At 46.8% G+C, this 16,798-nt stretch overlaps 1 pseudogene; it reads right to left on the bottom strand.

Moving 5' to 3' along the window:
• Positions 1 to 506: 506 nt before the first annotated feature.
• Positions 507 to 978, bottom strand: LOC102863279 (annotated as a pseudogene).
• Between the last annotated feature and the right edge of the window lie 15,820 nt (positions 979 to 16,798).

The following is a 16,798-nucleotide window of genomic DNA, read 5'->3' as shown; positions in this document are numbered from 1 at the left end:
TTCCTTATGGCTCAGGGTGAAGTCTCTCTCAGGGAGGAGTGATAGGGAATGGCAAAGGACACACTGACAAAGGAGATTAATCAGAACTGGCTTTGACAAGCACTGTGGCATTTGGACAAGAACAAACTGGGAGGAGGGTAGAGAGAATAGTGCAACAATGAATGAATGGAAACCCAAAATCTCTGTAAATGTTTATGAAAATTAATAAAATATAGAAAAAAAAATAAAGGTACTCCTTAAACTGGGGTGCTTGGGGGAACATGGTCTGTTTCAACCCCATAGGAATCAGAGACTCAAAAGCTATTTGGGATGGCCAGAACCATCAGGGGCGGAGGGAGGAGGAAGGTCCAGGGAGTGGGGAGACTGTTTGGCAACTGGGGAGAAGGGATTGCCCTCCCCCCGCTGGGATACACCCAGACTCTCTCATGTGGCAGGAAGAGGCAGCCTGCAGCCCCCACGAGCAGGTCTGAGGCTGCCAGATGATCCAGGCAGGGGCCTGAAGGAGCTCACAAGGGCTCGCCCTCCAGGGAGAGGACAGCACTGCCCCCCCAGTTTCTCTTCCAGGCTGCAGTGGTCCTTGACCTCCTCACAGCAGTTTGTTCATGCTTGACCCCTGCCAGCTTCTTCTTGATGGTGTCCTTGGAGCCAGCATAGATCATTTTGCTCTTATGGGGTGCACACTCAGGGGCCCAAAAGATCAACACCAGGCCCTCCTTGCTCTCCTTGGTCTCACAGGTTGCATCCTATAGCGCGTAGCGGCAGTCTATCCAGAAGCATCTTGACAAAGGTGACTTAGGGGTCATTGACAGTCTGGCTGACAACCCCAAGCCGAATCTCCTTGCCCGCCTCCGGGATGACGTTCTTCTTGTCCTCACTCACGCAGCAGACCACCGCGTTTCTGCGCTTCTGCACCTCCTCTGGTGTCCATGATTTGCACACCTTCATGTCACTGAACACCTTGATGACACCATCAGAGACAGCCACGCAAAGGCCATGTTTCCGGAAGTGAAAGGGGTTACGGCAAAGAGCGAGAGAAGACAAGAGCCAAAGCAGTTACTGCCTGAACCCGACTGAACCCAGACCCCATTTTTATAGTCAGGGTGTCACTTGTCTTGTTAAGGGTCTTCCTCATTCTCTGTGACCCGCTATCAAGAATACCATCCAGCAACACAACAAGATAAAGGTAAACAACCCACTTGCAAAGTGGGCACGGGATATGAACAGACACTTCACCAAAGAAGACATTCAGAGGGCAAACACATGAAGAAATGTTCAAAATCCCTAAAGAGAGATGCAAATCAAAACAACTATGAGATATCATCTCACCCCAATAAGAATAGCAAAATTCAACAAAGTAGCAAATATCAAAGCGCTGGTGAGGTTGTGGAGAAACTGGAACCCTTATTCACTCTTGGTGGGAGTGTAAAATGGTGCAACCACTCTGGAAGGCTGTATGGCGCTTTCTCAAAAATTGCAAATAGAAATACCATTGGACCAAGCAATTCCACTACTGGGAATATACCCCAAAGAGACCATAACTGCCACCAAACAGATATATGCACACCCATGTTTACTGCTGCTTTTTTCACAATAGCAAAGAGCTGGAAACAACCCAAGTGTCCATTAACAAATGAATGGATAGAGAAGCTGTGGTATATTCACACAATGGAGTACTATGCTGCATTGAACAACAAGGAACTCATGTAATATTATACAAAATGGGTGACCCTGGAGAACATTATGCTGAGTGAAATATCTCAGTCACAGAAAGACAAATACTGCATAGTGCCAGTGTTGTTAAATGGCACTAACATCAGGGTTGGGGGAACCTAAGAAAAGAGGGGATAAATAATGTATACTGCATTGAAATAGATGAGGGAGAGAATTGTTTAAAAGAAATATATGATTAGGTATTATTTTCATGACAAGAGTCCAGAATAAGAGCTGCATAGTAAAGTGGAATTGGGGGGATGGGGAATTGTATAACAATGAAATAATTTTTTTCTTTTCAAAGAGAAAAGCAAATTGCTGGGTCAGGGTGATGAGGGGGGAAATGTACAACAATGTGTGAATTGAAATCTAAAGTCCCTGCAAACTTTCATTAAAATTTCAATAATAATTTTTAAAAAAGAATGCCGTCCTTCTCTCAGTATTGGCCCTTCTCGATAACATGTCCCAAGTCGAGGAGACGGATCTTCCCATCCTCACTGCCGACAGCATCCTGACTGAACTACGGGGACTACTTTTGTTTGTTCTCCTGGCAGTCTGGGGTATATTTGGGGGTCTTTGCCAACACCACAATCCAAAGGCATTGATCTTCAGTCTTCTTCCTTTTTAAGGGCGGCACTCACGTCAGTTAAGCCCCCCACCCCCCTTACACTGCAACCCCTGACTAACCTAACTGTTAGGGTCTCCAGAGACCCTACCCCCAAAGAGGGTGCCACTCACAGGTAAAGAGGGTTGGAACTTCAACACGGCTTTTGGGGGGACACAGTTGAGCCTGAGACGTTTTGCTCCCCTTAAAGACGGTGACAGCTTGACCCTTCTCTTCTCTGTCCGTCTCGCCCCTGTGACTGCCTCATCCAGTGTCATACCTGTGGCGTCTGCCACACGTTTTCATTGTCCTGTGTCCCTCCATCTCCTTTTTTTTAAAAAAATTTTTTTTATTTCAATGAACATCTACAGAGATTTTGGAATTCCATTCATTCATTGTTGCACTTTTCTCCCAGCCCACCCCATTTGTTCCTCTCCTTGAAAAGCAAAACTCCTTCATTGGTACACAATCCCCCCACCGCACACCCCCAACCTCACCCCAAATATAATCCACTCTGCAAGCATCTTCCTTTTAGCACAGACATGTCAGCAACTCAGGAGGCTGGGAAGCTGGAGTGCTGCCCTCTAGTCCTCCTGGGAGCTTCCTCTGACACACCCACATCCAGGCCGTCATTAACTCCCTGAAACTGCTTCACGTGGGAGGCTCTGATCCACCCACTGCCCCTTTGAAGAAAGATGGGCAATCTCCTCCCATGAGATTCACAGCCTCTGAAAACCTGCTGGAGCCTCAGCTCTGAGTCCCTTCGGACTCAACAGTACATCACAACAACAAGGTGATGGGAAGTAGTCCTGATGGTCTAGTGCATAAGGAATTGCGCTGCCAACCCAGAGGTACGTGGTTTGAATCCACCAGCTGCTCCTCAGAAGAAAGATGGACAATCTCCTCCTGTGTGATTTACAGCCTCTGAAAATCCAGTGCAGGGTCGGCTGTGAGTTGATTCTGACTCTAGAGCACATAACAACAGTAACAGCATGAAACTGCTGGAGCCCAGAAAAACCCAGCCCGGCCTGCCATTGGCCTGTTGCTCCTGCCCAACAGACAAAACAAGGCAGAGTGGAAGTGCCCTCAGGCAGGGACTCCAACCAGAAGAGACCACCTCATCCTTCCCTCACAGCTCAGCTAGTGGATTGAAGTCACTGGTCTTTTCAGTCAGCACAAAATGCTTTAACTTCTAAGCCACCAGGGCTCCCGGGTGGTAGTTAGACATTGTTGAGGCCGCTCTGACTGCTCTGACTGCTATCAACCTCATTTACACCAGAATAAAAGCCCCGCCCAGTTCTGGGCCATCCTCATAATATCCTGCCCATAGTTGCAGCCACGGTGTCAGCCCGTCTGAATGAGGGCCTTCTTCCTCCATGAAAGCTCCTTTACACACCCGTGTTTATCGTGGCTTTGTTCACAATAGCAAAGAGTGGGGAACAGCCTAAGTGCCCATCAACAAATGAATGGATAGAGAAGCTGTGGTATATTCACACGCTGCACTGAAAAACAAGGAACTCATAAAATAATATTCAAAATGGGTGATCCTGGAGGACATTATGCTGAGTGAAATATTTCAGTCACAAAAGGACAAATATTGCATAGTGCCATGGTTGTAAAACGGGACTGACATCGGGACTGGGGGGAGACTGAGAAAGATGGGATAAATAATGTCGACTGAATGGAAACAGATGAGGAGGAGGGCTCTCTGGAGGGGATATGTGATTGGGTATTATCGTCATGACAGGAGTCCACAATGAAGGCTGCACAGTGGAGTGGACTTGGAGGGAGGGATTGTATAACAATGAAATCGTTTTTCTTTTACTTTTCAAAGAGCAAATGGGAGGGGGCAGGGAGAAAGGTGCAATAATGAATGAATGGAAATCCTCAGTCTCTGTAAGCTTTCATTAAAATTAATAATGATTAAAATATTTAAAAAAACATTAAGGAATAAATGTCCAGCTTCTCTAAGAAAAAGAAAACTTTAGAAAAGAAAGAAAGCTCCTCATGGAAAGGTGGATGAGAGGACTAGGGGCTTCTCCAGAGCTGATTTAAAGCCTCACAGGTGCACTGGGTGGATAATTCAGAAAAACCTGGCTTCAAAGTCCAGCTCTGCTCCTTGCATGCTGTGTGACCCTGGGGAAATTGCAGCACCTCTCTGGTCCTCATTTCGCTCTTCTGCAGGGCAGTATGAATGGCCATCCCAGTGACCCAGAGGGAGCGTGAGGAGAAAGCACAGCCTGGCACGCTGGGCATATGGGGCACGTCGGGAGTGTGCCTGGGGCAGTCAGCATTTATGCATGCTTTGCCCACTTTCTGTTACTAGGATGGTTGTTGAAATGTGCTCTGGGGCCCCAGGCACGCACGTTCCCCGTGCACACACAGCCCCGTTCCAGCATCCTGAGCAACGCACGGCAGCGTTTAGCCTGCAAAAACATTTTGGTGCAATTTTCTGACCCGCAAAAATGTTTTTACAGTCAAAACACACGTCTGCTCGGAGCTGTTCAGACTCACTGGCTTGTTTAGCTTCTCAAGAAAATAAACAGAAGTGAATTTGCGGACACCAGGGGATGGACTCAAATCAAACAAAGGTGGTCCTCTCTGGCCCCCAACAGCACTAGCCCCCTGGGGCGGTGGGCTTGCCCACTCTCTGCTCTGACCAGGTCACCTAGTGCAGCAGACTAAATAACCTCCTGTCACTAAGAGGTTCCTCAGCACAACCGGGACAGTGGCCAGAGCCCAAGATGGACTCTCCACCTCATCTCCTGGACCAAGTGACCTAGCCAGGAGTGGGTTGGGCCTTGCCAAGAGCCCAGGCAGGTGTGGCTTAGTTGCTAGTTAGTTTGCATAAATATTTGATGGTGTGTATTGACTGTACCCTGATTCTACAGGGGAGTCAGTCTGTCACTGTTTTCTGGGGGGTGGGGAGAGGATGCTCAGGAGGGTAAGTGTCAATCAAGCCATCACACGATGGGGCTGGATGCTGCAGCCTTCCCTCTCCCCTCGTTGGGGAACTCCTCTGTCTTGGAGCCCTGGTGGCATCAGTTGCTGTGCATTTGACTGCTAACCCAAAGGTTGGTGGTTCGAGCCCACTATTCTTTTTGAGGGAGAAAGAAGGACACTCCCCTCTGATAAAATTTTGTAACTTCTGATTCACAGCCTCAAAACCCAGTGGAGGGACAAGTGGCCATGAGGGCAACACACATTACATTATGTAATGTATATGCATTCACAAGCACATCGGGTTAAGACACTGATACATGTTTTGAGAGGACAGATTCAACTGCTAACGATGTAGTTAGCTTTACCCTAAAGAAACCATAACTGCCACCCAAGCAGATATATGCACACCAGTGAATATTGTGGCTTTGGAAACAGCCCCAAGTGCCCATCAACAAACAAATGGATAGAGAAGCTCTGGTATATTCACACAATGGAATACTACACTGCATTGAAAAACAAGGAACTCATGAAATGTAAAATGGGTGATCCTAGAAGACATTATGCTGAGTGAAATATCTCAGTCACAAAAGGACAAATATTGCATGGTGCCACTGTTGTAAAATGGGACTGACATCAGGGTTGAGGGAAGACAGAAAAGGAGGGGAGGAATGATGATTACGGCATTGAAACAGGTGAGGGAGAGAACTGTTTAAAAGGGACATATGAATGGGTATTCTTGGCATTATAGAATTCCAGAATGAAGGCTGCGCAGTGGAGTGGACTTGGGGGCAGAGGTTGCATAACAATGAGTTTTTCTTTTTCTTTTCAAGGAGAAGAGCAAATTGGGGGTGGGGGTAGGTAGGCAGGGAGAAAAGTGCAACAGTGAATGGCTGGAAACCCTAAGTCTCTATAAACTTTCATTAAAATTAATAAAAACAACCCTTTAAATTAAAAAAAAAAAGCAATGTAGGTAGCTTTGACTGTCCCCACGTTCCATTATCTTCCTCTGTAAAATGGCAGTGGCAGGCACAGCAGGTGGCAGGCTCATGCAAGAATGAAAAAGAAGGAATCATTGATAAAGGTAGAGTCACAGATGAGGCTCACAGACATTGCTTGGAGGGAGAGATGCGGGAAAGAGGACAGGTCTCTGAATGCACTTCCTTGAAATTCAAGAACGACCTCTATAAACGTCAAGAACAGAGACCTAAACAGTGACTACCTCTGGGGTAGACCAGGAGCTGGCAGAGGCACAAGAGAGCCTGCAGGAAGTTGGAAATGTCCTGCATTCCAGTCTGTGAGTGTCTAAAAACATCCAGTGGTTCTTGAGTCAGTTCTGACCCATGCCAACCCCTAAGTGAACCAGAGAACGATACACCAGAAGATTTTCCCATCATGCTCCATTGATGGCTGGTGGATTGCCAGGCCTTTTTTCTGAGGTACCTGGCCATTGACTCCTATCTTCAACCTAAACACAGACAAGGTATGAACACAGTCTGCTCTATGACGCCTGGGCAGTTTATGCTGAGTCAGTGACTACATTTGGCTCAGGATAGGGAAGCATTCAGAGCCATTGTTCACAGGGTCATTACAATTCATAGATGGCTCAACAGCATACAACAACAACAACAACAACAACAGTATGCTCATCACTGTCAAGTCAGAATTGACTCTTAGCGGACTCTCCAGTGGATTCTCACAGGCCCTAAAACACACAGGAGATTGTCCACGTTTCTCCCTCAGAGCAGATGGTGGATTCACTCCGTGTGACTCACTTTATGGCATCATCATTCACTTTGTTGTCATGATCTAAAACTGAACTAACATCCCTGAGGTCTCCCTGGACCACAAACCAAGTGGTGGTGGATGTTGTTGTTGTTGTTGTTAGGTGCCATCGAGTCAAGTACAACTCATAGCGACCCTAGGAACAGAAGATCTGAACCCTGTCCTGACCTGTGCCATCCTCACACTTCCCGACACACAAGAGCTCATTGCAGCAGTCATCGTGTCAATCCACCTGGTTGGGATTCTTCGTCTCCTTCGCAGACCCTCCACCATTCCCAGCATCATGTCCTTCTCCAAGGAATAGCCCATCCTAGCAACATGCCCAAAGTAAGTGAGATGAAGCCTCATCGTCTTTGTCTTTAAAGAACACTCCGGCTGCACCCTCTCCAAGACATATCTGTTCTCTTGGCCATCATGGGATGTTCAGTGCTCTTCTCCAACACCACAGCTCACAGGTGTCAATTCTTCTTCTGTCATCCTTATTCATTGTCCAGCTCTCTGATGCATATCAAGTAATTAGAAAGACTATGGCCTGAATCAGACAAGACTTAGTCATCAAACTGATATCATTACTCCTCAATAATTTAGAGAGGACATACAGTCAAGATGTATAATTGGTGACTGGAATGCAAAACTGGAAAACAGTGAAGAAGGAATAGTTGTTGGAAAATATAGGCTTGGTGATAGAAATGAGGTTGGAAATAAAATTATCACCCTTTGTATTTACAATGATTTATTCACTGCAACTATTTTTTTAAAGATATAAACAACAACTTTACACATGGTCTTACCTGATGGACTGCACAGAAGAAATCAGATTGACTACATTTGTGGAAGAAGTCGTTGGAGAAGCTCAGTATCAGCAGTCAAAACTAGGCCAGGGGCAGACTGGGGGTCAGACCATCAATTACTCATGTGCAGGTTCCAAGTAAGGCTGAAGAAAATGAAAATAAGTCCACAGGAACCACGGTATGATCTTGAATCAATTCCATCTGACTTTCAAGATCATCTTAAGAACAGGTTTGAGGCATTGAACACCAATGATCAAAGGCCAGATGAGTTGTGGGATGACATCAAGGATGTCATCCATGAAGAAAGCAAGAGGTCATGACAGAAACAGAGGGGAAAGGGGGAAAGTGGCTTAATAGAAATAGAAATGTATTCTCTCCAAGTTCTGGAGCTTCGAAGATGCCAGAAGGGTGTGTTCCCTCCAGGGACCTGAGGGCGAGTCTGTCCCTGGCCTGTCGCCCACTTCTAGGGTTGTCAGCCATCCTTGGCTGCTGCATGGACAGAGGTCTAGAGAGATCAGGTCCTGGGGGCAGGGAATCCTTGAGGCCCCTACGGGTCATGTAGGCAAGAAGGCAGGGAGAGTGACCTGGAAATGGAGAAGCAGCTGACCCACCATCACACAAAGAAGGTACAGTACTGCTGGGGCTTGTGAGGTGAGGTGGAGGGTCAGGACAGACAGGTGTCAACCTGGAGCACCTGGTGCATGGTGGGAAGGGTGAGGACAATGTGGTTTGGGATCCCAAACATCCCTAGTGTCCTCTTCTCTAACTGCGTAGGTCACCAGCACTTACCAGCCCCTGTGCAAAGCCAACCCCGAGGTGTGAAAGGCGGGAGTCCAGACTCCTGCTCCCTCCTGGCCCCAGCCCAGGCATTTCCACCCAAAAGATTTTTGGCTAAGCAGATGATGACGGATCATGGGTAACATTACAAAGAATGGGAATTCCAGAACTCAACTGTACTCTTTTGGAACTTATGCATAGACCAAGAGGAAGTCATCCAAATAGAACAAAGTGATATTATGTAGTTTGAAATTAGGAAAGGGGTGCATCAGGATTTTCCTTTCTTCATACCTGTTCAGTCTGTATGATGAGAAATAACTTGAGAATCTGGACTACATGAAGAAGAATGAGACATCAGGATTCAAGGAAGACTCAACAACCTGTGTATGCAGGTAACACGAGCTTGTTTGAGGAAAGTGAAGAAGATCATAGACTACAGTGGTCTATATTGATTACATGTCCACCCTGAGAAAAGCAAAAATCTTCCCCACTGGACCAGTAGTGATGTTATTTTGTTGTTATGTGCCATCAGTTCACGTTGGAAACAACTCAGTTTATTCTCCAAGGGCATTTCAGAGGTTATAAACGTCACAGAAGGATACTATACATTTTTCTCCCATGAAGCATCTGCTAGATTTTAACTGACAGCCTTGAACATCGGGACGGAGGGGGAAAAGATTGAAGTTGTCAATTATTTCATTTGGTTTATCTCCATAGTCAACACTCATAGTACCAGCAGTCAGGAAATCAAAAGATGTGTTGCAGTGAGAAAATCTGCTCTTAAGAATCTCCCTAAAATACTGAAGAGCAAAGATGTCAGTGTGCCTGACCCAAGTCATGGTCTTTTCAATTGCTTCCGATGTATCTGAAAGTTGGACAATGCACAATGATGACAGAAGAAGAATCGATGCCTTTGAATAGAGGTTTTGGTGAAGGGTGGTGTCAAAAGAGCAAACAAGTCGGCCATGGAGAAAGTGCAAACAAGGGGCCCCTAATGAGCAAGGATGGTGAACTTGACCTCACAGACTTTGGGCATATTGTCAGGAGGGGCTGGTCCTTGAAAAAGCTGTTGTTCTGGGAACGTTGGAGGGTCAGAGAAAGAGAAGACCCCAACAAGATGGACTGAGAGTGACAGTGACAAGGGGCTTGATCAAGTTGGAGGGTGTGAAGACAGACCAGGAAAGCGCAGGGTTCAGTTCTGTTGTGCAGAGAGTTGCTGTGAGTGGTAGTGGACTCAGTGACACATAACTACAGCAAAATCAGGCAAGGCGTACATCAGGGTTGCATCTTTCACCATATTCAAGCTATATGCTGAGAAAATAATCTGAGAAGCTAGACTTATATAAATCTAGAAGCTAGACTATATAAAGAACATGGCATCAAGATTAGAGGGAGATGCATTAACAACTTGAATTGTGCAGATAACACAACCTTCCTCACAAAAAATGAAGAGGACTTGACACACTCAGCGAAGATTACATCTCACCAACAAGCAACAAAAATCTTTACCACTAGACCAGGAAGCAACAGTGCAATAAATGGAGAAAAGACTGAAGTTGTTATGGATTTTGTTTCCGTGGATCCATAATAAACACCCACGGAAACAGTGGTAAAAAAAAAAATCAAACTAGGTATTGGGCAAATCCTCTGCAAAAGACCACGTACAAGTGTTAAAAGTCAAAGATATCACCTTCATGGCTAAGGTGTCTCTGATCCAAATAATATCTTCAATGACCTCACATCCACGTGAGAGCTGGACAATGAATAAGGAAGATCAAAGAAGAAGTGGTGCCTCTGAACTCTGGTGTTGGCAAAGAATGCTGAATATATCATGGACTGCCAAAAACAAACAACTCTGTATTGGAATCAGGACAGTTAGAATGCTCCTTAGAAGAAGGGATGATAAAACTGTCTCACATACTTTGGGCATGTTATCGGGCAGGGGGTGTATTCCCAGGAGAGAGAGGGGGGGGAGAGGGAAGGGAAGGGAACGGAAGGGAAGGGAAGAAAGCGGGAGGGAGGGAGGGAAGGAGGGAGGTTGGGAGCGAGGCAGACAAAGACCTCTCAGTGAGGCAGATGAACACAGTGACTACAACTAGGGACTCAAACAAAGCAATGACTGTGAGGATAATTCAGCAATGGGTTAGTGTTTCAGCCTATTCTATATAAGGTGGCTAACACAGAGGAATTTCATGAAATAACATATGAGCAAGAACCTATGGTGATGAAGGAGGAAGTTCAAATTGCTCTGAAGGAATTGGCAAAAAACAAGGCTCCAGGAGTTGACGGCATACCAATTGATTTATTTCAACAAACAAACTCTGCCCTGGGTGTGCTCACTAGGTTGTGCCAGGAAATCTGGAGGACAGCCAAGCTGGCCAAATGACTGGAAGAGAATGATATTTGTTCCCATTCCAAAGAAAAGTGACCCGACAGAGTGTGGAAATTATCGAGCAATATCATTGATATCACATGCAAGTAAGATTCTGCTGAAAATTATCCAAAAACATTTGGAACAATATGTCAACAGAGAACTGCCAGAAGTCCAGGCTGGATTTAGAAGAGGCCGTGGTACTAGGGATATTATAGCTAATGTTAGCTGGATCTTGTCTGAAAGCAGATAATACCAGAAGAATGTCTATCTGTGCTTCATTGAGTATGCAAAGGCTTTTGACTGTGTGGATCACAACAAGCTGTGGCTGACTCTGAGAAGAAGGGGAATCCCAGAACACTTGATTGTGCTAATGTAAAATCTATACTTGGACCAAGAGACAGTCGTCAGAACAGAGCAGGGAGATACTGGATGGTTCAAAATCAAGAAGGGGATCCGTCAGGGATGTATTTTGTCTCCATATCTTTTCAATCTGTATGCAGAACAGATCATTCGAGACGCTGGGCTGTATGAGGAGGACTGTGGCATCAGGATTGGTGGAAGAATCATCAACAACCTGCGTTATGCGGATGACACAACCCTGCTGGCTGAAAATGAGGAGGACCTGAAGCGCTTGCTGCAGATCAAGGACTGCAGCCTCCTATATGGACTGAAGTTCAATGTCAAGAAAACAAAGATTCTCACCACTGGGCCAATTGGCAGCATCAGTATGGATGGTGAAGAGGTTGAGATAGTTAACAGTTTTCATTTACTTAGTTCCACAGTCAATACTCTTGATAACAGCAGCCAGGAAATCAGGAGACGAATTGCATTGGGAAAGTCGGCTGTGAGGGTCCTCTCAAGAGTACTGAAGAACAACGATGTCAGGCTGGAGACTACGGTGTGCCTGATCCAGGCTATAGTCTTTGCAATTACGTGCTATGCATCAGAGAGTTGGACAGTGAATAGGGATGAAAGAAAGAGAATTGATGCCTTTGAGCTGTGGTGCTGGAGAAGAGTGTTGAATATACCATGGACTGCTAGGAGAACAAACAGGTTTGTCCTGGAGAGGGTAAAGCCAGAATGTTCCCTGGAGTCAAGGATTCTGAAGCTTCGTCTGAAATACTGTGGGCATGTCGCAAGGAGGGACTGGTTTTTGGAGAGGGACATCATGTTTGGGAGAGCGGAGGGAGGCAGAGGAGAGGAAGACCCTCGATGAGATGGATCGATTCTGTGATTGGAGTGGTGGGAATGAGTGTGTTTGAGACAGCGAGGTTGGCACAGGATAGAACGGTGTTTAGGGCTCTTGTACATGGGGTCGCTATGAGTCACAAGCGACTCGATGGCACATAACAACAACAACAACAACAAGTTAGAGTTTTCTATAGGGAGCTCTGGTGGCCTAGTGGTAAGGAACTGTGCTGCAATCACATCAGCATACAGTTCAGATCCACCAGCTGCTCCACAGAGAAGGATGGGCAGCCTCCTCCTGCGAGATCAACTGCCTCTGAAAACCTGCTGGAGGGTCAGCTATGGGTGGCTTCCTGCTCAGTGGTACACAATTAACAAGACGAGTTGATAGAGAGCTCTGGCAGCCTGGAAGGAGGAGTGGCATCCACTTCCGTAATAGCTTGCCTCCGGAAACCCTATGAACTTGGAGAGAGGATGAAAGACACCCAAGCATCAAGGACTCTCCTTCATAGAGTCGCTATGAGTCGCCTGAGACTCAACGGCACTTAACAACAACAACAACAATGAGATAATGGTTACCCACGGTGGACAGTGTTTGGGGAACATCCTGATTAAAACAAGCTTGGAAGCAAGAGTGGTGTCCACTTCTGAAATAGCTTGCCTCCAGAAACTCTATGAACTTGGAGAAACGATGAAGGTTATACACGTGTTCAGGTCTTTCATACATAGGGGTCGCTATGAGTTAACTACGACTCAACAGCACTTAACAACAACAACAATGCAAATAGTTATTATACCTTGGCTGAAAGACATTTTTTAAGGTACCATTTTAACTCATCATGTACTACTAAGTTGGAGTCAACTCATAACTGACCCTCAGTGAATTTTCAGAGGCTATAAACTGTGTTCATCTTTCTCCCATGGAGCAGTGGGTGGTTTTGAACCTCATGCCTTTGGGTTGGCAGTGCAGTTCCTTAACACTAGGCCACCAGAGCTCCCTATAGAAAACTCTAATTTGTTGTTGTTGGCCAGGGATGATAGAAAGATAATTGATGCCTTTGAGTTGTGGTGCTGGAAAAGAGGACCTGGTCAGGAGTATGTCATTAGGTGTCACCGACATGATACCCCTTAGGCCTCTAGGCTGTTACCTTGATTGAAGCAGACAGCCAGGTCTTTTCCTGTGAAGCCCCTGAACAGATTTGAACCACTGACCTTCCCATTGTGCCACCAAGACTCCTTCACAAATGTGTAAAAGGCAACGATGGCATCATGAGTTCATTGTTCAAAGAGACTTTTCTAGCTATTGGCCTTGACTTTCCCCAGATGACTGGCTAGGAGCCTGAAATAGGACGTGTAGAAACAAATCACTGTGGGATTGGCCCACTCTCCCCATCCCATCAAGTTTAATTTGAACACATTTAGCAGCAAGAATGGACTCTTACAACCCACAAGGAAGAAGGAGAGCATGCAGTGAGTGTCCTTCAGGGCCAGAGACGTCTGCACTGGTCAGGCTAGGACTGACATGAGAGCAGAAGCAGACTTAGTGGAGGGCTAGAGACCAAGGGAAGACAGAGCTGGCCGGGACTGCTGTGCCTGGCGCCAGGGCCGCTGGTTTCGCCTACGCTTGCTGGAGGACTGAGGGAGACACCGTAATTGCCAGGAGGAAAGGATGCTTCTGAGGTGTGCTGGTGGAGAAGAGTGCTGAATATCTCATGGGCTGCACAAGGAACAGAGAGTTCTGTCTTGAAGAAACTGAAGCCAGTACACTCCTTGGAGAGGCAAGGATGACAAAGCTTCATCTCACATACTTCGGGCATGGTGCTAGGAGAGGCCTTTTATTGGAGAGGAACACCATGGTTGGAAAGGTGAGGAGACAGCGAAAGAGAAGGCCCCCCAATGAGATGGATTGACACAATGATTTCAGCAATGGGCTCAAGTGTGTCAGAGATGATGAGGATAGAATAGGGTTCAGGTCCATAGTTCATAGGATTGTTATGAGTTGCACTTGATCTAATGCACCTAACAGTGACAACAACAGCACCAACAAGAAGGGAACTTTGTTAACACTGACATAGCCCATGAGGCTGAAGGTCAAAGAGCTTGTGAGCATCCTTGAGAAGCTGCCCTGGCGGAGGAATTGTATCCTGTTTCCAATCTGAATTGTAACCCATTAACTTCTCTGTAAACCATAACCATGAGCATAGTGCTATGAGATCTGTGTGACATTGCAGTGGATTTGAGATCCAACATTAGGGCAGTGCCATTGGTTTTGGGATTAGTAGAAGTGTGGGTTTATTTCTGACCTCGTTAGTTTTGTGCTGTGGATGTGAATGGGGACAGTTGCCCCTTGCGGAGTTAATAGAGGTCAGACGCAGCTGTCTCCATGTCAGCTGACTCTTTTTACAACTGCCAGGATTCCTAGAATAACTGGCGGGTGTAAAGTATGGTATTGTGTTTGCCAGAGCGTGTTTGAAGTACTAAGCCCTGCATCTGTGGTGACACTTTATTTGGGAAAAAGATACGTTTTTCTGTAACAAATAGAAGTTTGTACATTGACAGTTTAGGAGGCTAAAAGCCCCAATCCAGAGAGCCAGCTCTGAGGGAAGGCTTTTCTCCATTGGGGTCTAAAGGAAAGGCCTTGTTACCTTCAGCACCGTGAAGCCCAGCGTTGTTTGGGATGTCCTTGGGGGCCGGCCTTCCTAGGTGTTAAGGAGTTTCCACTTGTAGAACCCAGGGTCCCAAAAAATGTACTCCACTTGTGGAAATGACCTTGTTTTAACGTTGAGTCAAAGTTTACAAATCACATTGGTTTTTCATGCAGCCATTCCTAGATATATAAGTTGAGAATGACTCGCACTAACCCTGACAACGACAGATCTGAACCCCGTCCTGTCCTGAGCCATCCTCACCATGTCTGACACCTTAGAGTCCATCACTGCGGTCACTGTGTCACTCCATTTGGCTGAGGGTCTCCTCTCTTTCTTCAACCGTCCACCTCTCCAAGCATGATGTCCCTTTGCAAGGAACGGCCTATTCTAGCAACCTGCCCAACGTATGTGAGAGAAAGCTTCATCATCTTTGCCTCCAAGAAGCCTTCTGGCTGCACTTTCTCCAAGGCATATCTGTCCATCCATGGGATGTTCGGCACTCTTCTCCAACCCCACAGGTCAAAGGCTTCAATTCTTCTGCCATCCTTATTCACTGTGGGGCTGGTGCTCAGTGAATTGCCCCTGGATGGAAGTGTGGGAGGGGGTTGTGTTGTTGTGGGGGTTAGTGCTCAGCAGATGGGCCCCTGTGGAGACCCTGAGGCAGAGGTGAAGTGAGGGAGTCCAGGACATCATAGACCCAAAAGGCAAGCATATCCCACAGGCCCTCAGCTTGGGAAGACATACGAGATGCCTGGCCCCTGGGTCCCCTCTCCAGCATCCACAGCAAATTCCCAGCTTATAAACGGTGGTTTGCTGGCTGTAAACTGTTTGTAAGGTTTAAAATAAACACCCAGAGCCCTTCTGAAGTCTGGTGACTCACCATCCACTCAAGGCTTTGGTGGTTGACAGTAAATGACACAGCCCTGGACCCTGAAAACAAACCGTGGGCACAGCCACCCACAGCGGCCAGCGGGAGGCTCCGAGGTGGCACCAGGGGCCAAACCCGCAGAGGGACAGAGGCGAGGGGGCGTGGAGGGTGAGTGAACCCACAGAGGGACAGAGGTGAAAGGGCACAGAGGGTGAGCGAACCCACAGAGGGACAGAGGTGAGGGGACACAGGAGATGAGCAAACTCACAGAGGGACAGAGGTGAGAGGACACAGAGGGTGCGTGAACTCACAGAGACGAGGGGGCACAGAGGGTGAGCTGCTCCTGGGGCATATGCTTCCCAGAAAGCTGAGCTCAGGCGCCTGCTTCCCCTCCAGCCTCAGTACCCCACGAGGCACAGGAAGCCCCCAGTTCACCCAACACAGGAGGGAAACAATACTCATCTACTCATTAGGCTCCAGCTCGGACCAATGTTGTGCTCCAGACAGTTTTTAACAGCTGATTTTTCTGAAGTAAATCAAGCCTTTCTTCTGAGGCATTTTCGAAAGGACTTGAACTCCCAACCCTTGAAGTTAGCAGTCAACTGTATTAGCCACGTGGCACCACCAGGGCCCCCAGAGAGGAGAGACAGATGGATCCCCTCAGGTCCAGGAGTCCAGGATGGGTTCCTCCTCTTAGAAAATAGAGCGAAAGTGAGGCACCCCCGTTTCTCGTGCAAAGGCCGGGCCATAGATCTCCGCCTGAAGCTCTGGGCAATGTCACATCATGGCAGCCCGAAACGCTGGTGGCTGAGTGAACTTCTGTCCCCAGACAGGGTTATTCGGCCGTCAAAGGAAGGGGGAAGGTTCAGTATATTTTTTTCCCTTTTTAAAATTAATTTTAATGAAAGTCCACTCATTCATTGCTGCACTTTTCTCCCTGCCCACCCTTTCCCCCAATTCACTCTTCTTTTTGAAAAGTAAAAGAAAAACTCTTTCATCGATATGAAATCCCTCCCCACAAGTCCACTCCACTATGCAGCCTTCGCTCTGGACTCCTGTCATGACAATAATACCTAATCATATATCCCTTTTAAACAGTTCTCTCCCTCATCT

The sequence above is a fragment of the Elephantulus edwardii genome, unplaced genomic scaffold, assembly GCF_000299155.1.
Source record: "Elephantulus edwardii isolate Elephantulus edwardi_28Jun2011 unplaced genomic scaffold, EleEdw1.0 scaffold00002, whole genome shotgun sequence".
In the NCBI taxonomy this organism is placed as follows: Eukaryota; Metazoa; Chordata; class Mammalia; order Macroscelidea; family Macroscelididae; genus Elephantulus; species Elephantulus edwardii.
This window is presented reverse-complemented; position numbering and strand designations above follow the sequence as displayed.